This window comes from Balaenoptera borealis, assembly GCF_965194805.1.
Source record: "Balaenoptera borealis genome assembly, chromosome: 13".
In the NCBI taxonomy this organism is placed as follows: domain Eukaryota; kingdom Metazoa; phylum Chordata; class Mammalia; order Artiodactyla; family Balaenopteridae; genus Balaenoptera; species Balaenoptera borealis.
This window is the reverse complement of record NC_138870.1, coordinates 6,546,102-6,571,923: the sequence shown is the minus strand read 5'-3', so window position 1 is coordinate 6,571,923 and position 25,822 is coordinate 6,546,102. Positions and strand designations below refer to the sequence as shown.

The window sequence follows — 25,822 nt, the reverse complement described above, 5'->3', positions numbered from 1 at the left end:
TTACGCTCCTCGAGGGCAGAAACTGAGGTGGTTTTTTTGTTTGTTTTGTCTGTCCCACAGAGACTGCCAGAATCCCTCAAAGAAATTGGATGTTCTTCGTGCTTATACTCCCCATACGGTAGATGAAGACCAGGAGGTCACAGAGATGAAGCGTCAAGCCCAGGCCAGGCGAAGACTCAAGAATCTGGTGTGCCGACTCAGCTGAGGACAGCAGTGAAGCCTCTTTGCTCTGAGGTGAGGAAGAGGCACCAGAGGAGGATTCTGGCCCCAGGACCAGCTCTGTCACTGACCTGATGGGTGACTTGAGGTCACTTCAGCCCCCGGGCCTCAGTTTCCACATCATTCAAATGGGGCCAACCCTCACCTGCGGGGATCAGCGGGTTCTATGTTGAAGAGCACACGGGGCCCCCCAGCGCCCTTGCTGCTTGCTGTGTGGAGCTGCGGAGCCGCAGGGCGGCCTGGGGTGTGAGAAAGCTGGGGGGCTGGAGGGCCCTCTGCCCTTCTATCCACCTGGGTTCTTTGATTCCTGGGGTGTGAGGGTTTTTTTTTTTTTTTTTTTTTTTTGATGTGGACCGTTTTTAAAGTCTTTATTGAATTTGTTACAATATTGCTTCTGTTTTATGTTTTGGTTTTTTTGGCCGTGAGGCATGTGGGATATTAGCTCCCCGACCAGGGATCAAACCCACACCCTCTGCATTGGAAGGCGAAGTGGTAACCACTGGACCGCCAGGCAAGTCCCAGGGTGTGAGGTTTTGCAGACAGGCCTGTTCTCCCCGGGACGGGGCAGGAAGCTGAGGCACTGAGGGGTTAGAGATTGCTCAAGGCCGTGCGGCAGCGGCAGGACTCGCGCCCCAGCTGGCCCAGCACAGGCCTCTGCCCACCTGTCTGGACAGCAGGTGCCCCCCAGGGCTGCCCACGAACAGCTGTGCTCCATACGTTCCGAGGGGTGGGCTCAGGGCCCTGCTGGCCTGGCCACTCTGAGGTGGCCTTGCTGCGGCCTGGCTGGTGAGGGCGCTGGAGGCCCAGGTTCCCTGCGGTTCCCTTGCGGGGTGGTGCAGCCGGCGGTCCTGCGAGAGGTGGGGACTCCGAGGGGAGGCGCAGACACTGTCTGTTTTGCTGGGCCTGGGCCCCGAGTGGCTCTTCCGGCCATTGTGCTCTGGGTCATGAACAGAGAGCAGGATGCGTCTGTAGCCTGTGTAGTGGACGCAACACCCTGTACTTCCCGCATTCCAAGGAGGCCCCTGAGTGTGGTCACTTACGGGAGGTCTCCCAGACCTGCCTTCCTCCCCTTCCCCTGGACTCCATCCTCCTCAAGAGGACGTGACCCTCTTCGTGGTGGAGGCCTCTGGCCACTCAGCTCTCCCCATGACGGGCAGCTGTGCGCCCAGATGTCCTTAGGTCCCGGCCACACAACAGATCAACAGCACAGCGAAAATTTTCTGACTTAAGGGCTTTACGCACTAATCTTGTCAACAGTTCCACGAGATTGTTGCTGTAGTTACCACTCCTTCCCGTTAAAATGAAGGAACCTGAGGCTTAGAGGGGTCCGGTAACCCCCCCAGGACATAGCAGCAGTGAGTGGCAGAGCCAGGTCTCAGACCTCACGTGTCTGAGGCTGGAGCCTGTGTTCGTATCCGCCCGCCACTCTGCCCTCTAGTTAAGCCTAGTACTTTGTGCTTTGGAGTTGGGTAAGGATGAAACAGAGCCACTCATTCATAAGTCATTTTTTTTAATAATAAACTTTTAATATTAGAACAATTTTAGATTCACAGAATTACTGCACAGAAGTAGTACAGAGAATTCCCGTACACCCAATGCCCAGTTTCCCCTATTATTGACATCTTACATTAATGTGGTACACACATCACTATTAATGAACCAATATCGATACCTTATTATTAAGTGAAGTCCACAGTTTATTCAGAGTTCTTTATTTTTCACCTAATGTTCCTTTTCCATTACAGGATCCTATCCTGGATCCCACATTACCTATAGTCATCCTGTCTCCTTAGGCTTCTCTTGGCTGTGACAGTTTTTTAGACTTTCCTTGTTTTTGATGGCCTTGACAATTGGGAGGAATTTTGCAGAATGCTCCTTAATTGGGATTTGTTTGATGTTTTTCTCATGATTGGGCTGGGATTATGGGTTTTGGGGAGGAAGATCACAGAGGTCAAGTCCCATTTTCATTACATGTCAAGGGTATGTTCTATCACTATGACCTATGATGTTGATGTTGACCTTGATCACGTGGCCGGGGCAGTGTTTGTAGCTGTAAAGTTCCTCTTCCTTTCCAATACTTACAGTACTTGAGTTATGCTTTGGGCACTAGGAGGAGAAGCAGCTGGTGACTCTCCTGGGACTAGGGAGAGGGAGAGAGGGCAGAGCAGGGTGATGGCAGGTCTCGTGGAACGGAAAGGGAATTTGCACCTAGCCAGGAGGAGAAGCGGATGGCCTTCCAGGCAGGCTTGATGCAAGAGAAGAGAGATTAGGTCCAGGATTCGGCCGAGAGCAGCCACTCAGCCGGGCTCAGCTGTAGGAGGGCGTCTAGGAATTCCCTGGAGAGCCGGGCGAGAGGAGCTTCACCCCTGGACTCTTGTCTCATTTCCACGGACTTCATCTCCCAACAAAGTGAGCTGCAATCATCACAGAGACGCGCCCACGGAACTGAAAGAAGTCGCTGCTGTTCCTCTGTAAACTCCCCTCTATCTCCCCACTAGACCACTTTGCCTGAGAGTTCAGGATACGTGAATATTTGTTATAAATCCTGAAATTATTCTGAGGATCAGCACCGTTAGATTGCATTATCCTTTGGGGTCGAAAGTGTAAACTTTGCAAGTAAATGTTTAAAATAGACCACAAGTTCCATAACCCTGTTTGGGGCATTTCTTCATTTTATAAAATATATGTACCGGTAATCTCAAAAGATGGAAGTGGCCTGGGCCTTCTTATGTGACCTCAGAGAGACCCTGCATCCTTCAACTTCAGGAGGCTGGTGAGGGAGGGGACTGGGGTGCCAGCTGGACCACGGCAGAGCTGGACTCAGTGGTCAGATCCTGTGTTTACATTTGTCTGTCTGCTCCAGAGTGTGAGCTAAACGGGTGAGACAGAATTTGGATAGTGGATCTGAGAGACTGTGGTCACAATGTTTTTTTTTTTTGGCCGTGCGACGCGGCTTGTAGGATCTTAGTTCGGCGACCAGGGATTGAAGCTGCGCCACGGTAGCGACAGCGCGGAGCCCTAACAGTTGGACCGCCAGGGAATTCCCGAGATGCTTTGGATTGAAGTGGCGTCTGTGATTTTCAGCACAGCTCTGAGCACCTGTCACTGTGCCTGGCGTTCTCTCTATTAGAAATACCTGTGGATGTTTGGGGGTCTAGGAGGTGCGCGTTAAATGCAAATACCCCTAGGATGGGAAATGACTTCAGTTGTTGGCAACCAACACAGCAGTGGAGGGCAATCAGCTTCTTGAGAAGAGCAAGGTCCTGTGAGAGTGGGACCCAGGACAGAAGTGTGGAGAAGTGCGGAGGGCAGGGGTGCGAGAGCAGGGGTGGGGGAGACGCGGCGGGGGGGCGGAAGGGAGGCGCCAAGGGCCTTCACATCCTATTTATAGCCGAGTGACCTCAGATGAGTCACCCCCGTGATTCAGTTTCCCCACTTCTCTGTGACATGGGGAAGGTCAGCTGGTCAGGAGGGGACTCTTCTCCTCATCTTCCCATCACACACTTAGTGCCACCACCGCTGCCGCCACCGGCTAGCAGAATGCACCACGTGCAGGAGCACAGGGCGCTCTGGGCTGAGAGGTGGGCATCCGTTACACCTGGCTTCACTCTCACAACCCTGGGACACGGGTGCTGTTCCCGCCTTGGCTTTACAGATGGGGAAACCGAGCCTTCCAGAAATTGAATAACACACCCAGTGTCACGCGCCAGGGATGCGTGGGCGAAGGGCTGCCACAGCTGGGTCAATCCTGGTCAGGGGTGGGCACGCTTTTTCTACAAAAAGTAACTATTTTAGGCTTTGTGGGTGACATAGAGTCTTCTGTCCTCCTCCTCCTCTCTCTCTTTTTCTTCAACCGTTTAAAAACATACAAACCATTTTCAGCTAGTGAGCTGTACACAAACAGGCCGCTGGCTGGATTTGGCCTTCAGGCCATAGTTTACTGACCCTGTTAACAGGTAAACAGAGATGCAAATTGCTGCAGAATGGCACCTCTTTCCAGCTTTCAGAGGGGATGTCAAACCCACTCAGAGACTCCGGGCCTGGGAGGGTGGCAGGGTTACCTGTCTGGTCCAGGTGGATGCCGGCTTCTCTGAAGATCTAGTGGGATGTGGGCACCAGGGTCTCTCTGCCCCTCACACCTGTCCCTCCATCTGCCCAGCCTCCCCTCTGCTCCCTGCTCACTGGGGCTGGGCCCCTCTTCCTCCTCAGCACCCATCTCGCTTTCCTTTCTCCTGGGACTTCTGCTCTCGGTTGGGTAAGGCCAGCCGAGAGGATCCACTTGTCCCCAAGCCTTTTTGCCAGACTGCCTTGGTGGCAGGTGTGGGGTGGGAGGTGCTGAGGCAGAGCGGGGAGAGAAGGCCTGGGGGTGGGGTGCTGCAGCCAGAGGGAGGAATGCCCCAGCCCGGGCAGGAAACCGGGAAACCTCTTTGTTCCTAAGGCGTCTCAGAGTCAAGAGGTTTGGGAAAGGAAGCTCTGGTGTAAACACAGGCGATGATGTTTGTCTGCAGGTGGGGGGGGGAACCAGCCTGTGTGAGCCTGTGCAGAGGCAGCATGGGAAGAGCTGGGGTCCCTGTTCTGGGCAGCGTAGAAAAGGGTTAAGCCAGGCCCACATGTGGGCTCAAGTCCTGACACCACTATTGACCCGCTTTGTGACCTGGTCCGGATCCTTAACCTCTCAGACGCTCCCTTTCCTCATCTATTAAGTGGGAATAGCAATATCCATCTCAGTAGGTATCCTAAAGCTTACAAAGTATTAGCACCAGTATTCATCCAGTGCTTCCTACATGCCAGGCCCTGTTCCAAGGACTTCCTCTATACAGTTGATCTTCACTATTTGTGGATTCCGTATTTGCGAACTCGCCTACTTGCTAAAATTTATTTACAATCCCCCGAATCAATACTCAAAGTACTTTGCGGTCTTTCGAGAGTGTGTGCAGAGCAGTGACAACTGTCAGTTGCTGGACACTCATGTTCCCAGCTGAACGGGGAGTAGCTCAGCCATCTTGCTTCAGCTCCGTCTCTCCTGTTCACAGTCTATTTGGTGCCACGTTTTTCTCACGTTTGTGCTTTCTGTTGGTGATTTTGCTGTTTAAAACACCCCCCAAACACAGCGCTGAAGTGCTAAGGTTCCCACAAGAAGGCTGGGACATGCCTTGTGGAGAAAGTACCTGTGTTACACCAACTTTGTTCAGGCCTGAGCTGTAGTGCTGTTGGCCGTGAGGTCGACGTTAACGAAGCAACAATTTATATTAAATAAAGTGTCTTTAGGGACTTCCCTGGTGGTCCAGTGGTTGGGACTCTGAGCTTCCACTGCAGGGGGCACGGGTTCGATCCCTGTTCGGGGAACTAGGATCTCGCAAGCCGTGTGGCGAGGCCAAAAAACAAAAAGTGTCTTTAAACAGAAACACACATAAAACAAGCTAACATATTGACTGGATGATGAAAATGTGACCGCTCGCGGGAACCTTGCCCTCCCTGATTTCCCCCCCGGGAACACTGGTTCAGTATTCTCTAATTGTGTCCATTGTGACTTCATAGGACATCACCACCTAGAACGAGAAGAATCAACTGTACTAACTCGTTTCATCATCACAACAACTCTTTGGGGCAGAGTCTCATTATCCTCTATATTTTGCTGATGAGGGCATGGCGGCACAGAGAGGTTGCCTAATTTGTCTGAGGTCACACAGGTCTAGGTGGCAGAGTTGGGATCAAAGCCAGGTAGTCCCTTCTGAATTAGGTAAAGCAAGATGCAGAGAACCTCAGGCAGTGCCCCGCACATAATGTGTGCTCATCAGGCCTCTGCCATGTGGTACCACTCCGGCCGTGGTGTTGGAGGTCTCTAATGCCCATTCTGCTCTGATATTCTAAGGCTTTGTGATTTCTGCCAGTCCTTCCAAGCCTGCCCAGCACTGTAGGAGTGGACTAGGTCTGCAGGGTGGGGGGTTGTAGCTTCAGGAGTGGAAATTGGGACGGACAGGCTGCAGGTATGGGAGGAAGGATGCTGGGGGGCAAATGCCGAGGGCTCAGGTGGTGTCCCTGAGGAGCCCGGGGGAAACCTGCTGTCCCCTCTCTTGGTGCCTTCCTCCCTCCCTCCCTCCCTCCTCTCCTCCTTTCCTTCCTCCCTCCCATCCATCCTTCCTTCCTTCCTTCCTTCCTTCCTTCCTCCCTCCCTCCCTCCCTCCCTCCCTTCCTCCCTCCCTCCCTCCCTTCCTTCCTTCCTTCCTTCCTTCCTTCCTTCCTTTCTCCCTCCCTCCCTTCCTTCCTTCCTTCCTCCCTCCCTCCCTCCCTCCCTCTTCTCCTTCCTTCCTTCCTTCTTTTATTTTTTTGAATTTTATTTTATTTATTTATTTAAACAGCAGGTTCTTATTAGTTATCTATTTTATACATATTAGTGTATACACGTCAATCCCAGTCTCCCAGTTCATCCCACCCCCCCCACACCCCTGCCACTTTCCCCCCTTGGTGTCCATACATTTGTTCTCTACATCTGTGTCTCTATTTCTGCCCTGCAAACCGGTTCCTCTGTACCATTTTTCTAGGTTCCACATACATGCGTTAATATACAATATTTGATTTTCTCTTTCTGACTTAATTCACTCCGTATGACAGTCTCTAGATCCATCCACGTCTCTACGAATGACCCAATTTCGTTCTTGTTTATGGCTGAGTAATATTCCATTGTATATATGTGCCACATCTTCTTTATCCGTTCTTCTGTCGATGGACACTTAGGTTGCTTCCATGTCCTGGCTATTGTAAATAGTGCTGCAGTGAACATTGTGGTACATGACTCTTTTTGTTGTTGTTGTTGTTTTTTAACATCTTTATTGGAGTATAATTGCTTTACAATGGTGTGTTAGTTTCTGCTTTATAACAAAGTGAATCAGCTATACATATACATATATCCCCATATCTCCTCCCTCTTGCGTCTCCCTCCCACCCTCCCTATCCCACCCCTCTAGGTGGTCACAAAGCACCGAGCTGATCTCCCTGTGCTATGTGGCTGCTTCCCACTAGCTATCTGTTTTACATTTGGTAGTGTATATATGTCCATGCCACTCTCTCACTTCGTCCCAGCTTACCCTTCCCCCTCCTCGTGTTCTCAAGTCCATTCTCTACATCTGCATCTTTATTCCTGTGCTGCCCCTAGGTTCTTCAGAACCTTTTTATTTTTAGATTCCATATATATGTGTTAGCATACGGTATTTGTTTTTCTCTTTCTGACTTACTTCACTCTGTATGACAGACTCTAGGTCCATCCACCTCACTACAAATAACTCAATTTCATTTATTTTTTGGCTGAGTAATATTCCATTGTATATATGTGCCACATCTTCTTCATCCCTTCATCTGTCAAGGGACACTTACGTTGCTTCCATGTCCTGGCTATTGTAAATAGAGCTGCAATGAACATTGTGGTACATGACTCTTTTTGAATTATGGTTTTCTCAGGGTATATGCCTAGTAGGTGGGACTGCTGGGTCATATGGTAATTCTATTTTTAGTTTTTTAAGGAACCTCCATACTGTTCTCCATAGTGGCTGTATCAATTACATTCCCACCAACAGTGCAAGAGGGTTCCCTTTTCTCCACACCCTCTCCAGCATTTGTTGTTTGTAGATTTTCTGATGATGCCCATTCTAACTGGTGTGAGGTGATACCTCATTGTAGTTTTGATTTGCATTTCTCTAATAATTAGTGACGTTGAGCAGCTTTTCATGTGCTTCTTGGCCATCTGTATGTCTTCTTTGGAAAAATGTCTATTTAGGTCTTCTGCCCATTTTTGGATTGGGTTGTTTGATTTTTAAATATTGAGCTGCATGAGCTGTTTATATATTTTGGAGATTAATCCTTTGTCCGTTGATTTGTTTGCAAATATTTTCTCCCATTCTGAGGGTTGTCTTTTCGTCTTGTTTGTAGTTTCCTTTGCTTTGCAAAAGCTTTTAAGTCATTGGGTCCCATTTGTTTATTTTTGTTTTTATTTCCATTACTCTAGGAGGTGGTTCAAAAAAGATCTTGCTGTCATTTATGTCAAAGAGTGTTCTTCCTATGTTTACCTCTAAGAGTTTTATAGTGTCTGGTCTTACATTTAGGTCTCTAATCCATTTTGAGTTTATTTTTGTGTATGGTGTTAGGGAGTATTCTAATTTCATTCTTTTACATGTAGCTGTCCAGTTTTACCAGCACCACTTATTGAAGAGACTGTCTTTTCTCCATTGTATATCCTTGCCTCCTTTGTCATAGATTAGTTGACCATAGGTGCGTGGGTTTATCTCTGGGCTTTCTATCCTGTTCCATTGATCTATATTTCTGTTTTTGTGCCAGTACCATATTGTCTTGATTACTGTAGCTTTGTAGTATAGTCTGAAGTCAGGGAGTCTGATTTCTCCAGCTCCGTTTTCTTCCCTCAAAACTGCTTTAGCTATTCGGGGTCTTTTGTGTTTCCATACAAATTTTAAGATTTTTTTGTTCTAGTTCTGTAAAAAATGCCACTGGTAATTTGATAGGGATTGCACTGAATCTGTAGATTGCTTTGGGTAGGATAGTCATTTTCACAATATTGATTCTTCCAATCCAAGAACATGGTATATCTCTCCATCTGTTTGTATCATCTTTAATTTCTTTCATCAGTGTCTTATAGTTTTTGGCATACAGGTCTTTTGTTTCCCTATGTAGGTTTATTCCTAGGTATTTTATTCTTTTTGTTGCAATGGTAAATGGGATTGTTTCCTTAATTTCTCTTTCTGATTTTTCATCATTGGTGTTTAGGAATGCAAGAGATTTCTGTGCGTTAATTTTGTATCCTGCAACTTTACCAAATTCATTGATTAGCTCTAGTAGTTTTCTGGTGGCATCTTTAGTATTCTCTATGTATAGTATCATGTCATCTGCAAACAGTGACAGTTTTACTTCTTCTTTTCCAATTTGGATTCCTTTTATTTCTTTTTCTTTTCTGATTGCCATGGCTAGGACTTCCAAAACTATGTTGAATAATAGTGGTGAGAGTGGACATCCTTTCCTTGTTCCTGATCTTAGAGGAAAAGCTTTCAGTTTTTCACCATTGAGAATGATGTTTGCTGTGGGTTTGTTGTATATGGCCTTTATTATGTTGAGGTAGGTTCCCTCTATGCCCACTTTCTGGAGAGTTTTTATCATAAATGGGTGTTGAATTTTGTCAAAAGCTTTTTCTGCATCTATTGAGATGATCATATGGTTTTTATTCTTCAGTTTTTTAATATGGTGTATCACATTGTTTGATTTGCGTATGTTGAAGAATCCTTGCATTCCTGGGATAAATCCCACTTGATCATTGTGTATGATCCTTTTAATGTGTTGTTGGATTCTGTTTGCTAGTATTTTTGCATCTATATTCATCAGTGATATTGGTCTGTAATTTTCTTTTTTTGTAGTATCTTTGTCTGGTTTTGGTATCAGGGTGATGGTGGCCTCATAGAATGAGTTTGGGAGTGTTTCTTCCTCTGCAATTTTTTGGAAGAGTTTGAGAAGGATGGGTGTTAGCTCTTCTGTAAATGTTTGATAGAATTTACCTGTGAAGCCATCTGGTCCTGGACTTTTGTTTGTTGGAAGATTTTTAATCACAGTTTCAATTTCATTACTTGTGATTGGTCTGTTCATATTTTCTATTTCTTCCTGGTTCAGTCTTGGAAGGTTATACCTTTCTAAGAATTTGTCCATTTCTTTCAGGTTGTCCATTTTATTGGCATAGAGTTGCTTCTAGTAGTCTCTTAGGGTGCTTTGTATTTCTGCAGTGTCCCTTGTAACTTCTCCTTTTTCATTTCTAATTTTATTGATATGAGTCCTCGCCCTCTTTTTCTTCATGAGTCTGGCTAAAGGTTTATCAATTTTGTTTATCTTCTCAAAGAACCAGCTTAGTTTTATTGAGCTTTGCTACTGTTTTCTTTGTTTCTATTTCATTTATCTCTGCTCTGATCTTTATGATTTCTTTCCTTCTACTAATTTTAGGTTTTGTTTGTTCTTCTTTCTATAGTTCCTTTAGGTTAAGGTTAGATTGTTTATTTGAGATTTTCTTGTTTCTTTAGGTAGGCTTGTATTGCTATAAACTTCCCTCTTAGAACTGCTTTTGCTGCATCCCATAGGTTTTGGATGGTCGTGTTTTCATTGTCATTTGTCTCTAGGTATTTTTTGATTTCCTCTTTGATCTCTTGGTTATTTAGTAACGTATTGTTTAGCCTCCATGTGTTTGTGTTTTTTACGTTTTTTTCCCTGTAATTGATTTCTAATCTCATAGCACTGTGGTCGGAAAAGAAACTTGATATGATTTCAGTTTTCTTAAATTTACCAAGGCTTGATTTGGGACCCAAGATGTGATCTGTTCTGGAGAATGTTCTATGTGCACTTGAGAAGAAAGTGTAATCTGTTGTTTTTGGATGGAATGTCTATAAATATCAATTAAATCTATCTGGTCTATTGTGTGTCATTTAAAGCTTTTGTTTTCTTGTTAATTTTCTGTCTGGATGATATGTCCAATGGTGTAAGTGAGTTGTTAAAGTCCCCCACTATTATTGTGTTACTGTCGGTTTCCTCTTTTATAGATGTTAACATTTGCCTTACATATTGAGGTGCTCCTATGTTGAGTGTATATATCTTTATAATTGTTATATCTTCTTCTCGGATTGATCCCTTGATCATTATGTAGTGTCCTTCCTTGTTTCTTGTAACATTCTTTATTTTAAAGTCTATGTTATCTGATATGAGTATTACTACTCCAGCTTTCTTTTGATTTCAATTTGCATGGAATATTTTTTTCCATCCCCTCACTTTCAGTCTGTATGTGTCCCTAGGTCTGAAGTGGGTCTCTTGTAGGCAGCATATATATGGGTCTTGTTTTTGTATCCATTCAGTGATACAAAAGTTGTCTTTTGGTTGGAGCATTTAATCCATTCACGTTTAAGGTAATTATCGATATGTATGTTCCTATTACCATTTTCTTAATTGTTATGGGTTTGTTTTTGTAGGTCCTTTTCTTCTCTTGTGTTTCCCACTTAGAGAAGTTCCTTTGGCATTTGCTGTAGAGCTGGTTTGTTGGTGCTGAATTCTCTTAGCTTTTGCTTGTCTGAAAAGCTTTTTTTTAATAAATTTATTTATTTATTTATTTATTTATTTATTTATTTATTTATTTATTTATTTATTTTTGGCTGTGTTGGGTCTTCGTTTCCGTGTGAGGGCTTTCTCTAGTTGCGGCAAGCGGGGGCCACTCTTCATCGCGGTCCATGGGCCTTTCACTGCCGCGGCCTCTCTTGCTGCCGGGCACAAGCTCCAGACGCGCTGGCTCAGCAGCTGTGGCTCACGGGCCTAGTTGCTCCGCGGCATGTGAGATCCTCCCAGACCAGGGCTCGAACCCGTGTTCCCTGCATTGGCAGGCAGACTCTCAACCACTGCGCCACCAGGGAAGCCCTGTAAAGCTTTTGATTTCTCCGTTGAATCTCAATGAGATCCTTGCCGAGTAGAGTAATCTTGGTTGTAGGTTCTTCCCTTTCATCAGTTTAAATATATCATGTCACTCCCTTCTGGCTTGTAGAGTTTCTGCTGAGAAATCAGCTGTTAACCTTATGGGAATTCCCTTGTATGTTATTTGTTGTTTTTCCCTTGTTGCTTTCAGTAATTTTTCTTTGTCTTTAATTTTTGTCAGTTTGATTACTACGTGTCTCAACATGTTTCTCCTTGGGTTTATCCTGCCTGGGACTCTCTGCGCCTGCTGGACTTGGGTGGCTATTTCCTTTTTCATGTTAGGGAAGTTTTCAACTATAATCTCTAGAAATATTTTCTTGGGTCCTTTCTCTCTCTCTTCTCCTTCTGGGACCCCTATAAGGCGAATGTTGGTGTATTTAATGTTGTCCCAGAGGTCTCTTAGGCTGTCTTCGTTTCTTTTCATTCTTTTTTCTTTATTCTGTTCCATGGCAGTGAATTCCACCATTCTGTCTTCCAGGTCACTTATCCGTTCTTCTGCCTCAGTTATTCTGCTATTGATTCCTTCTAGTGTATTTTTCATTTCAGTTATGGTATTGTTCATCTCTGTTTGTTTGTTGTTTAATTCTTCTAGGTGTTTGTTCTTTAATTCTTCTAGATCTTTGTTAAACATTTCTTGCATCTTCTCAATCTTTGCCTCCATTCTTTTTCCGAGGTCCTGGATCATCTTCACTATCATTATTCTGAATTCTTTTTCTGGAAGGTTGCCCATCTCCACTTCATTTAGTTGTTTTTCTGGGGTTTTATCTTGTTCCTTCATCTGGTACAAAGTCCTCTGCCTTTTCATTTTGTCTATCTTTCTGTGAATGTTCTTCCTTCCTTCCTTCCTCCCTCCCTCCTCCCCTTCCTTCCTTTCTTGCTGCTCCACACAGCATGTGGGATCATAGTTCTCTGACCAGGAATCGAGCCCACGCCCCCTGCAGTGGAAGCACGGAGTCCTAACCACTGGACTGCCAGGGAAGTCCCTCTTGGTGTCTTTAGGGCTCTCTCTTCACCAGCTGGGAGCTGCTGGGAGGGGTATGATTGGCTTGTTTTCTTTAGTTGAAGTGCAAGTTGAGAGCCTCTCCAGCATGACAGGACACTCTGGGACTCATGACTGGTGATAATAAACCTATTTCACAACTGGCTGGCACAGACGCCAACCCATAATCCCAGAGGCTGCTGTAGGCGAGGAGGCCGTCTGCCCTGGGCTTGTCAGCTGATGGGTACTGACGGCTTGATTCTGCGTCCTCTGCGTCCATGTCACACACACTGATGTGCAAGGGGGGTAGAGCCTCTTCTTCCACAAGCTTGATGGCATTGCCTGGGTTCTAGCAAGTTGCATCTGTCTCTTAGCAGCTATCTTTCCTGAAAGATTCTAGTGGTGGTGTTGGTGATGGGGGTCACCTGTGCCCCACATCACAATAATAATCCATTAAATGCCCTGTTAGTGAGGAGTGAGGGCAAGGAATCTGGAGAGAAGGTCAGAGTTCAAACCCCAGAGGTCCACCAGCCTGCGACCCTGTGCAAACCCTCCCACCTCTCTAAGCCCTGGTTCTCTTGTGGGTAAAGTCTGTTAAATCTACCTCCCTAACAAGGTGTGGTGAAATCAAGTACAATTTCATAGGTGAACATGCCTCGTATGGTGAAAAATTCTGTACGAAAAATGAAAGGGATTGAGCTAGACCCTATCCTTAGCGGCTCACACAAGGAGTAGGAATTGAGCTTCAAGGCATTGACCTTCAACTGCTTTGGGGACCCACAGGCAGAGCTGCCACCTGCCCACATTCTCCTTCCCTTCCTCCACAGCCAGTGGATCCAGATGGGGATATGGGGTCCCAGAATCCAGTCTCTGTTTCCCAGCCTCCTTGGGCCATACAGTCCAGTTCTGGCCAGTGGGATAAAAGCGTGTCCTTAAAGGGCAGGGCTGTCTCTGCCACAACCCTGCCCACTCCTTCCTTCCCCCTCCTGGCTGTCCAGGGCACGGATGTGGTGAGAAGCTGTCTGAGACCATGAGATACGGCCAGGTCCCCGGGTGGGGGAGGGGATGGCAGAGCCGAAATAGATGGTGCCAGGTCTCTGTAGCCTGGATGACTTACCTACTGAGTAGTAGCCGAGGGAGAAAGGCTTTCTGTCATTTCGGTTGTCTGTTACAGTGGTCAAAGCTGTAGCCTAACCCCGTGAGGATCAACCCAGTGGTGAAGTAAAAGTGGTAAAACCAGTTCTCAAACAGGCTAGCACACTGCTTTGGTGCAAGGATGAGAGCTGGGGTTGGGACGGCAGACGGGTGTGAGAATAACCCCTGGGAAGGGCCGGGCCAGCCGCCAGTGCTCTTTGGGTCATTCTAGGAAGACTTTCTGGGGAGGCAGGACTTTGTGGCTATCAATGGTGTGAGTACCCTTGCCTTCACCCGCCCATCCCCCCAGGCCTCCCCTCTCTTCCTGGATTCCTTCCTCTGTCTCTGATCATTGGCCGGGCACTGTGCCCCCTGTCTCCCCCGAGGAATACAGTCAGGAAGAATAAGACAGGGTCCTGTCTTCATGGCATGATGTCATACAGACTCAAGCCACTGAGATCACAAACCTCAGGTCATCCCTGACCCTTTCTTTCTCTCATGCCCCATAAAGACTTCATCAGCACGTCTGGTCAGATCTGCCTTCAAAATAGAACTGGGGGAATTCCCTGGTGGTCCAGTGGTTAGGACTCTGTGCTTCCACTGCAGGGGGCACAGGTTCAATCGATCCCTGGTTGGGGAACTAAGATCCTGCAAGCCATGCAGTGTGGCCAAAAAAAATAAAATAAAAAAATAAATAAATAGAACCAGGACCCTGATTCCACTGCCACTATCCTGGTCTGAGCCGCCACCACCACTTGCCTGACCTTTTATTTTTTTAATTTATTTATTTAATTTATTTATTTTTGGCTGCGTTGGGTCTTCGTTGCTGCACGGGCTTTCTCTAGTTGCGGTGAGCGGGGGCTACCCTTTGTTGCAGCGCGCGGGCTTCTCATTGTGGTGGCTTCTCTTGTTGTGGAGCACGGGCTCCAGGTGCGCAGGCTTCAGTAGTTGTGGCTCGTGGGCTCTAGAGCACAGGCTCAGTAGTTGTGGCACATGGGCTTAGTTGCTCTGTGGCATGTGAGATCTTCCCGGACCAGGGCTCAAACCCGTGTCCCCTGCATTGGCAGGTGGATTCTTAACCACTGTGCCACCAGGGAAGCCCTTGCCTGAACTTTTGCGTTAGCTCCCTACCTGGTTTCCGTGCTTCTTCCCACACCACCTCGCCCATTGTCTGTTCTCAACAGAGACTGCAGAATGATCCTCTTAGAACATAAATCAGATCATGTCCCTTCCTTGCTCAGAACTTTCCAGTGACTCCTCATCTCTCCCAGAATAAATGCTAATTTCCTTTCACCAGCCCATAAAACCCTTCATGATGGGTCCTTTGGCCATACTGGCCTCGGCTCCAATCATGCTTCTCTGTTCCCTTCATTTGGGGCTGCCTTGAGCCCAGCGGGTGTGCACCCACTCAGCTATTTCTGTGCAGCTCTCTTTGCCTTGAATATTCTTCCCTAGATATTCTAAGACTCAGCCCTCATACAGGCCTCTGCTCCCGTGTCACGTCCTCAGAGAGGCCCTCCTGACTACCCTCCATAAATACCACTCGCCCCCATCACTTGCTCCCATTACCCTACATCCTCTCCCTAGCGCTGTCACCATCTGACTTATATTGGCTTCCTCGTATCTTAGTCAGCTCGAGCTGCCATAACAAATGACCATGGACTGCGTGGCTTAAACAACAGACATTTATTTCTCACGGTTCTGGAGACTGGAAGTCCAAGATCAAGGTGCCAGCAGATTCAGCTCTTGGGGAGGGCTCTCTTCATGGTCTGCCTTCTCCTTGGACCCTCACATGGCCTTCCTGGGTGCAGGCAGGCAGAGAGATCTTGGGTCTCCTCCTCTTCTTATAAGGGCACCAATCCCATTGTGAAGGCCCCACCCTTGACCTATTCTAGCCCTAATTATGTCTCAAAGGCCCCACCTCCAAACACCATCACTTGGGGGTAATTAGGGTTTCACCATATGAATGTTAGGGTGATACAAACACTTGCTCATCAACTTCCTCCCTCACCAAGTATAAGCTCTTGGAGTAGATTGTCCCACACTCTGGGTCTCCATCACCTACAATGATGCCAGCACCCAGGTAAGGCTCAGCTGACGCTCCCTGGATGGGGAGTAGGGAGTTAGAGCTGATGGATGGCTCTAAGAGAGTGCAGAACAGAGCTGGAGAGGGTGTGGGTGTGGGTGGAGCCTTTCCCAGACTGTGGCTGGCGCTGGGTCCCGGTGTCTTCTGTCCGCTTGTTTACTTGGCCAATAGTTTGGGCAGCCTTGGGCTTTTCTTGCTGAATAGTTCTTGCTGAACTCCAGGGGAGGAGTTAAATAAATACTGGCTCCCAGATACGGGAACCAAAATCCTACAGGAAATGTTGAGGTGGGAGGGAGGGAGAGGACCAGCCCTGGGCTTCCCCTGCCAGGGCCCCCAGGAGCACACACCCGATTCTTTTACCCCAGCTCACGTGGGAAGTGAAGCGGGTCATCCTGTGTTTTCCAGTGGAAACTTCTTGGTTCTTCTTTACAGCATTCATTCGTCCGTAGAGCTGGTAAACATTTATTAAGCACTACCTGCCACTAACAAGTTAGAAATTCAGAAAACCTTAGTGGGGCAAAATTTCTATTCATTGTTCATAGCGTTCGTGTTCGGCAGTTCTTCCTTCTCTCACTCTTAAAACTTTCCCCCCTTCTGATCCCATGCCCTAGACGAGCGCTCTATATCCCAGAGCAGTGGTGTGCTTGATAAATGATTAATAGCCGGCTTTCTGCAGCCTCCACTATGGCTACATTTTCATGTTACTGATGTGATGTAACTGAACCAGGTTTGTTTACCCAACTCTCAGCAAGCCAAATGCCGAGACACCAAGGTTTGCAGCAGAGAAAGAGTTTATTCTCAAGGCAGCCAAGTGAGGAGACCGGAGAAAAAGTCTCAGATCCGCCTCCTCGAAGGCAAGGAACTTGGGATATTTATGGGATAAAGAAGCAGGGTATTCTTACACGTGGAAAAAGGTGATGGGAGGTAGAGAAAAGGTGAGGTAATTGGTGTTCTGCGCAGGCATATCTGGGTTATGCTTCTTCATGGGACACATATTCAAAAAATGGAGGCACTTAGCATGATCTGAGGGTGGAGTTTTGGGCCCTCTGATGTCAAAAGGTTGTTCATTGGACATTTGTGCAGGCCCAGTTTTAGGATCAGTGGTCCCAACCAGTCTTAGCCGTCCCGAACTGGACATGAGCTGACTCCAAGTTTCTGAAAAACAGCTTAAGCCTCCATTACTATGGCAACCCATACGTCAGAGGTACTACTGTCTGCAGGGGTGGTTAAGGAGTCTTGCAATATATTACTAAGGTATATGAAGCATGGAGGGTAGGCAGTTAAAGAAAGTACAAAACATAACTAAAGAGAGCTTAATCAGTAAAGGCAGGTTTCAAGCAGAGGGGTTTTAACAAGCTGTTCCCTTACCTGCTGTTCTGTAAGACAAGCTCAGGAATTTCTGTTAGTCACCAGCTTCTATTAACCTATGGGGTGTGGTTTCAATGTCACTGAATGCAAAATTGGAAAGAGTTGTGTAGTACCACACCATTGGATAGAATTCCCACTGTACTGATATATATGTATGTATAATCTCAAGAGTATAGATAATGGTAAAATGTGTAATAATTAGGAAATGATGAGTTTCCAGTATTTGTTATCTCTTTTAAATATAATTTATTTAATTATAAGTTTATATAATTAAATTTTTATTTTTTAAAATTTATTTTATTTTATATTTTAAGATTTTTTTTTGATGTGGACTATTTTTAAAGTCTTTATTGAATTTGTTACAATATTGCTTCTGTTTTATGTTTTGGTTTTTTGGCCGCAAGGCATGTGGGATCTTAGCTCCCCAGCCAGAAATCGAACCTGCACCCACTGCATTGGAAGGCGAAGTCTTAACCACTGGACTGCCAGGCAAGTCCCTTAAATTTTTAATAATGACTACTTAATAACTGATTTACAAAATTCTTAAAAATACAACAATCAGCTCTTGCAAGCCAGAATGAGCTGGTTCCAGTTATCACTGCGTGGGAGGTTGTGAGAGATGCAAAATCTTGGGCCCCACCCCAGACCTACTAAATCAGACTACGAGTATTAACACTTTTAACAATGTCCTCAGGTAATTTGTATACATGTTAGAGTTTGAGAAATGTGGCCCTAGAGGTAACCACTGTTTCTGATTTTGTTTATATCTTTTAGACCTTTTTCACAACACAGATGCATATATTTTGAAATGATTTTTTTCTGGCTTTTTCTTTGAACAATTTAAAATAGATTTTATTTTTAAGAGCAGTTTTAGGTCCACAGCAAAATGGAGCAGAAGGTACGGAGGTTTCCCATATACCCCCTGACCCCACACATGCACGGCCTCCCCCAATATCAGCATCCTCAGCAGAGGGTACTTGTGTTACAATTAATGAATCTACATTGACACATCAGTATCACCCAGAGTCCACAATTTACATTAGGGTTCATTTGGTGTTGTACATTCTATGGGTTTCAACAGTGTGGAGTCTTAACCACTGGTCGGCCAGGGGAGTCCCTAGATTTTCAAATATTGATCTTATATTTGGTTACCTTGCCAATGTTTCTATTAATTTTTAATATTTTGTCTGTAGATACTTTTGGGACAATTATATCGTATGTTATTAATGATTCTTTTTTTATTTCTGATCTTTATGACTCTAATTTATTTTTCTTGTCTTGTTGCATTTGCCAGGATTCCCAATGTGATTTAAACAGAAGTGGTAAGATTGGGCATCCTTATCTTGTTTTTTATTTGAAGGGGACTGATGTTACATTCTTACGTTTCCTCATTAGAATAGGTTTTTAAAAAAATTGAAATACAGTTGATTTACAATGTTATATTAGTTTCAGGTGTACAATATAGTGATTTGGTATTTTTATAGATTATAATCCACTTAAAGTTATCATAGAATATTGATTATATTTCCTGTGCTGTATATTAAATCATTCTATCTTGTTTATTTTATACCTAGTAGTTTGTACCTCTTAATCTCCCTCTATCTTGCCCTTTCCCCCACCCTTCTCCCCACTGGTAATCTCTAGTTTGTTCTTTGTGTCTGTGAGTCTCTTTCTGTTTTGTTGTATTCATTCATTTGTTTTATTTTTTAGATTCCAAGTGAAAACGTACAGTATTTGTCTTTCTCTGACTTCACTAAGCATAATGCACTCCAGGTCTATCCATGTTGTTGCAAATGGTATCCCATACATTTTTGTCAGTTAATCTTAGTAGGTTAGGGCTTTCTTGGTGGTGCAGTGGTTAAGAATCCGCCTGCCAATGCAGGGGACACGGGCTCGAGCCGTGGTCCGGGAAGATCCCACATGCCGCGGAGTAACTAAGCCTGTGCACCACAACTACTGAGCCTGCACTCTAGAGCCTGCGAGCCACAACTGCTGAGCCCGCGAGCCACAACTACTGAAGCCCGCATGCCTAGAGCCTGTGCTCCGCAACAAGAGAAGCTACCGCAATGAGAAGCCTGCGCACCGCAACGAAGAGTAGCCCCCGCTATCCGCAACTGGAGAAAGCCCATGCACAGCAAGGAAGACCCAACTCAGCCAAAAGAAAGAAAGGAAGAAAGAAAAAAAGAAAGTAGATTAAAAAAAAATCTTAGTAAGTTAAAGTATTTTCTTCTATTCCCAGAGTTTTTATGAATGAGAAAATTTGTCAAATGGTTTTTCTGCATCAATTGAGATGCTCAAATTTTTATCCTTTAATCCATTAGGGTGGTATTTGATAATGATAGATTTTCAAATTTATTTGAAATTTATTGATAGACCACTCAAATTTCTGGAATAAATAAAACTTGGTCAGAATATATTTTCTTTTTAATATACTGTTGTATTCGGTTGCTAACATTTTGTTTAGGACTTTTTACTTTTACTTGTTACTCTATCTTCATGAGTAAGTCTGGCCAGGGATTTTTTTTTCTCATATTGTTCATGTCTGGTTTTGGGATCAAGGTTACATTAGATTTATAGTCTCAATCAGGGATAATTTTCTTTGTGGCAGAATCTGTTGCTGATTCTCTAATAGTTATTCTGACTCTCTTTCTTTAGCAACAGAACTCCAATTTTTAGCTGGACACATAGCTAAAGATTATTTTTCCCAGCCTCTCTCATAGTCCTTTATGTGATTAAATTTTGGCCAGTATCCCCTCATCAGCACCATAGTAAGTGAACTCTTTATAGACCCAAATCCTGAGATTTATTATTCCTACTTTGAGAAATAGGTCCCTGAGGCATTTATTTCTAATCGTGACTAGTTTCATTAAAACTAAAAATATGATCTAGTATGTAGACTTCATATATATTTATATTTATACATTTGGGTAGGATTAGAGAAATATTTTCATTGCTTCTTGATCTATACTTGCAGCTTCTCTAGATAACTTAAGTGGAAAGAATATCAATTATTGAAGTCATTAAACTGGCCACTATTTGCATGAAAGAATGTCAGTTATAAACCATTTTCAGCTTTTAAAAAGATCTTTAAAGAATTTTTCTTCAGTTCAGTAAGAAAGCTTTCTCCTAAACATGTGAACAAGCGCAACTTTCATATTAAACTGAAAATATTCCAAATTTTACATGCATTGTAGCCAGAACCACAGAGAGAGAAGCTAACCAAATGCAGAGGAATATTTTTCAGTTTCTACAAAGAAATATGGCCTCTTGTTTTTCTTGAAACTCAGCTCTCTTGGAGTGTGATTTTTTTCCACGTTTGATAGAGAAGTGGCTACAAAGAAATGTTTCTGTGCTCTTAAAAAAAAAATGATAAGGCAAGTGGAATGATAAATGGCAACTGATGATGGACCTCGTTGTTGGAGACAGAAGAGCAGGTGGAAGGGACTTGCAAATTTTAGAGAACGCTTCCAAAGAGGGAAGACCCTCATCTCCTGCTGATTGTTCCCTCATGAGAATGTGATCCAGTCTTCCTGCCAGTCTTCTAAGTAAACCGGAAACCCACATTTTAATGTAAAAGATCCTGAGCTTTTAATATTGGCTCAAAATTTAAAAACGGAGACAGTAGTTAAACCTCCCCCCCCGCCACACACACACATCTGACTCTTTGCGGGGAAAGCAAGGGCCAGAGGAATTTTGTAACTTTCTCGAAGTGGAAGATGAAGTAAGCGGAGACTCTGACCTCCAGGACTCTGAGACTTCTTCCATTTCTGAGATTCTGTGATTAAGTATATGCAGCTATTAATTCCAATCAAGGGCATGATTATATTCTACTGTTTGCTTGTTGCAAGGGCAGGATCCTAAATGTCCGAGGCTTTCTCTTCCTGCAAGAGGCTCCATCCTCAGAAAATGACTTGAGGGAGGGGTGGTGGCGGCTTGCTCAGGGCCCACGGTTTAGAATATATTAAGTTTTTCATGCGAATTATAGCAGGTAAACTCAGTCTCACAGAAAGAGAGAGGTTGGACGTTTAGGAGGACATAAGGATTTGTCCTTGAACATTTGTGGAAGAAGAAAGAGATACGTGCTTTTTCCTAAATCAACAAACGTTCTATAGTATGGGAGAGGCCATTTCACACAGAGAATGGTTGTGTTTCAGGAAGGCATAAAGATAAGGGGAAAGTTCCTGTGGTACCCGAATGAGTGGGTAAAAGCTTCCTATGAGAGGATGTGGCTGGCTCACAAGAGGCATTTTCTGTGTTTCAAAGCAGACGTCTGGAAATGTGGACTAACTGAATTCAAAGCAGGGTTGCTTGATCCAACCAAACCGTATCATCCCAAAGCCTTTTCCCACCAATGAAGTCTGAGGTCAAAGGATTCCAGCCCGTGTTTCACAGTAAACCAGGGAGAGCTCAGTCAGAGATTCTGGGACCCTTCAGCCCTTTCAGGATGCCCACTGGGAGAGTCCTCCAGAAGGTGCCACTCCAGCTGTGAGACCCAGAGTCTCCGCTTTGGGATTTGAGGGTGGGGCCCTAAGCAGGCTCAGCTTGGACTGCAATACAGGGGGTGCAATGGTGGTGCAGGGCAGAGAGCAAGGGGTGAATTTGGGCTTTCCCACTTCCTCTCTGTGGCCTCTGGCAAGTCGCTTTCCTGAGCATTCACTTCTTCATCTGCAGATTAGGAACGGTCCCGCCGGCTCTTGCTAACGCATGGCGGTGCCCTGAGGAGGGCATGTCTGTGAAAGTGCCCTGAAAACAGAAAACATTCACATCACATCTGGCACCTTCTTACCTCTCCAGCCTTATCACCTATCACGCTTCCCCTGTGTTCTCTGTTCCAGCCAGGCAAACCATCTTTTGGGTTCTTCATAGGTAGCTTCCTCCTGCCCCTGGGCCTTTGCACATGCTGGTTCCATGACCTGAAGTGCTCCTCCCATCTTTGGTTTGATTTTAGTCCTATTCGTCCTAGAACTCAGCTCATTGGCCGCCCCCCCCACCAGCCCCATCAGTTTAGGTTGGAATCCTCTATTACAGGTGTACATCCACAGCATCACTATCTTATAGGTCTTAGGTTATCTTGTAGTTATGATTTGTTTAGATTTATGTCATTCTTGTCACTAGACCGTATGCTCCATGAGGGCAGAGGATGATGCGGTTTTGCTCATCTTAGTATCCCCAGACCCAGCCCAGATACCAGATAAATGTTAGGATTGCAGAGTGGTTTCAGGAGTGTAGGCAGCGGGGATTCTGGATTTAGGTGCCTGGTAGGAGCCTCAGAATGAGGATCACAGAGTGTCTTCTCTGAACAAGCTCTGTGTTCGCACCTTTTCTTCCCCTCCCTTCAAGCCACACTGTGCCCCATCGTGTGGTGTCACCTTGACGTCCATATATGTTGCATACATCAAATTATGGCAACTAATTATTAGTGGTAGGTGGAGGTGCCTCTGTGTGCATCAGGAGAGGCAAACAGCTCTGGTCCGGAGAACAGCTAGTTGGAACAGGAAGTGGGCTTCAGAACAAGGGGCACAAAATTAGTAGATTCTACCCTGTCTGGAACACTGCTTGGGAGATTTGAATTATTAATAAAAATTCTAGGAAGCCCAGTAGCTTTTTAGGAAACTTTATGCAATTAAGGGAAGATAAATTCCAAGCATGCTTCCAAGCACTATTATTGTTTTTTTTTCATTTTGAGTACTTTATATTGTTATAATATTCATAGAGAAAGTATACAGATTATAAGCACCCAGTTCAATACTTATTCACAGATGAAACACCCCCCTCATCACCAGCAGCCAGGTTAAGAATTAGAACATCACCAGAAACCCAGAAGTTCCTCTCACGCTCCCTTCTAGGTACACCCCCCGGCCCCCCCCACCAAGGGAACACTCTTCTGACTTCTAACAGCATAGATCTGCCATTTTTTGGTATTCTACGCAAACGGAATATCCAGTAAGTACTTTCCTGAATCGAGCTTCTTTCACTCAACACTGTATTTGTGAAGTTCATCCATTCTGTTGTGTGTGGTTGTAGATCATTCTCATTGCTATGTGATAACCCATCGTGTGAACAGACCACAGTGTATTTATCCATTCGACTGTGGATGGACATTTGGGTAGTTTCCGGCTTGGGGCTATTACAGATAAAAAGCATTGCTAAGTTTGGTTCATTGTAAAGAGGTATTAAAAAGTAAATCCAACTTTTTTTTTTTTTTTTAAACTGTGCTCTTTTAACATTTTTCTTTCCATTTTACCCCCCCAGGGAAGCAAGAATCTAATTGGGTCAAGAAAGAGCCTATCCTTTTCCTAAGAATTCACAGTTCGTTCTTCCTCCTCAGATCTGCAACTTCACCTGTAAGCTAAATTCTCAGTAACCTTCTGTGTTTATTCTCCCCTCTCCTCCTTTTCCTAACATTAAAAAAGTAAACACCCCCTTAAAGACATTGTAAGCACATTGCCAAAAAAAGTGGAAACTCCAGAGAAGTTTAGATAAGAAAGTGACAACCTCCTGCCATCTAGAGATAACAGTGTAAATATGTTAGCACGATTCTCCCGTGTTTTCTTCTACATCTATTTCGCATAATTGAGATCATCTCTTTTCACTTAAGACTATACCGCAAGTATTTCCCCATGTCATTTGTAACTGTGCCTCAAAATTGTTTCTCCTGGCTACGTGATAATCCATCCCATGTGTATGCCAAAATTATTTGCCTAATCTAAACTGGGACGTTTAGGATGCTTGCACTTTCATTTTGACAATCAGAAACAATGCTGCAGTGATTATCTTGGAGGCAGATCGCTCTCCTCATTGTAGGTAATTTCCTTAAGCTAGTTCCTAGAGATGGAATTTACTGGATCAAGAATATAAACCCTTTAAAGAGGTGCTATTTAAATACTCCCACCAGCTTTAAGAATTGAGAGCAGGAAAGAACACATTTCACTACATCATCACACATTTTGAATATTGTTTAATATGGTGTATCTTCATATTGTGTGATTTTAAGTATTTTAGAATTTCTCTTCTGATTTTTTTGACCTGTGAGTTATCTGGAATATGTTTTATTTATTTAAAAAATTAAAAAAATTTTAATACAATTTTTAAAGGTTACACGCCATTTACAGTTATTACAAAATATTGATTATATTCCCCGTGTTGTACAATGTATCCTTGTAGCCTATCTTACACCCAATAGTTTGTGTCTCCCACTCTCCCATGCGTATATTGCCCCTCTCCCCTCCCCGCTGGTAAACACTAGTTTGTTCTCTATATCTGTGAGTCTGCTTCTTTTTTGTTATATTCACTAGTTTGTTATATATATATATTTTTTTTTTAATTTTATTTATTTATGGCTGTGTTGGGTCTTCGTTTCTGTGCGAGGGCCCTCTCCAGTTGCGGCGAGCGGGGGCCACTCCTCATCGCGGTGCGCGGGCCTCTCACTGTCGCGGCCTCTCCCGTTGCGGAGCACAGGCTCCAGACGCGCAGGCTCAGTAATTGTGGCTCACGGGCCCAGCTGCTCCGCGGCATGTGGGATCCTCCCAGACCAGGGCCCGAACCCGCGTCCCCTGCATCGGCAGGCAGACTCTCAACCACTGCGCCACCAGGGAAGCCCCTGTTATATTTTTTAGATTCCACATATAAGTGATATCACACAGTGTTTGTCTTTCTCTGTCTGTCTTAGTTCACTTAGCATAATGCCCTCCAAGTCCATCCATGTTGTTGCAAATGGCAAAATTTTGTCCTGTTTTATGGCTGAGTAATATTCCATTGTATATATACCACATCCTCTTTATCCATTCATCTGTTGAGGGGTACTTAGGTTGCTTCTATGTCTTGGCAATTGTAAATAATGCTGCTAGGAACATTGGGGTGCATGTATCTTTTCCTACTAGTGTGTTTGTATTTTGGGGATATATACCCAGGAGTGGAAATGCTGGGTCATATGGTAAGCCTATTTTTAGTTTTTTGAGAAAGCTCCATACTGTTTTCTGGAAGTATGTTTTAAAATGTCCAAGTGTATAAGGATTTAAAAAATCTTTTAAGATAACTTTTAATTTAGTTGTATTATAGTCAGAGAATATGGTATGTATTTTACCTGTTCTTTGAAATGTGCTGAGAATTGTGCATAATTAATTTTTGTAAATGTTAGGGTGATTAAACATCTAAATTCTTTGGGGGGGCTGAGGGGTTTTCTGGGATAAAAGACTTTCAGTGCTAAAATTAGGAAAGTCCTGAGCAAACTGAGCTGGTTTGGTTCCTTATGTATACCTGAGAATAATATGGATTCTCTCATTATTGGGTGCAGAGCTCTAAACAGATACATTAGGTCAAGTTTATTTATTTTTTTTAAAACAATTTTTAGTTAAAATTTTTATTTTGAAAATTGTAGATTCGCATGCGATGATAAGGAATAGCACAGAGAAATTCATTGTATCCTTTACAGTTTCCCTTAATGGTAACATCTTGTAAAACTATCATATAATATCACCACCAGAAATCGATGTTGATACAATCCACCCATTTTTATTCAGGCTTCACCAGCTTTACTTGTACTC

General features: G+C 44.4%; 1 protein-coding gene across 1 annotated transcript in view; it reads left to right on the top strand.

Moving 5' to 3' along the window:
- VWF (von Willebrand factor) overlaps window positions 1–25,822 on the top strand; it is a 202,589-nt gene that overhangs the window by 20,122 nt on the left and 156,645 nt on the right. Inside the window, exons 2-6 of the mRNA XM_082349753.1 lie at window positions 61–234; window positions 17,684–17,768; window positions 18,574–18,601; window positions 18,990–19,488; window positions 23,532–23,623. The gene's annotated coding sequence lies outside the window, so the exon portion shown is untranslated. The remainder of the gene's footprint in view (window positions 1–60; window positions 235–17,683; window positions 17,769–18,573; window positions 18,602–18,989; window positions 19,489–23,531; window positions 23,624–25,822) is intronic.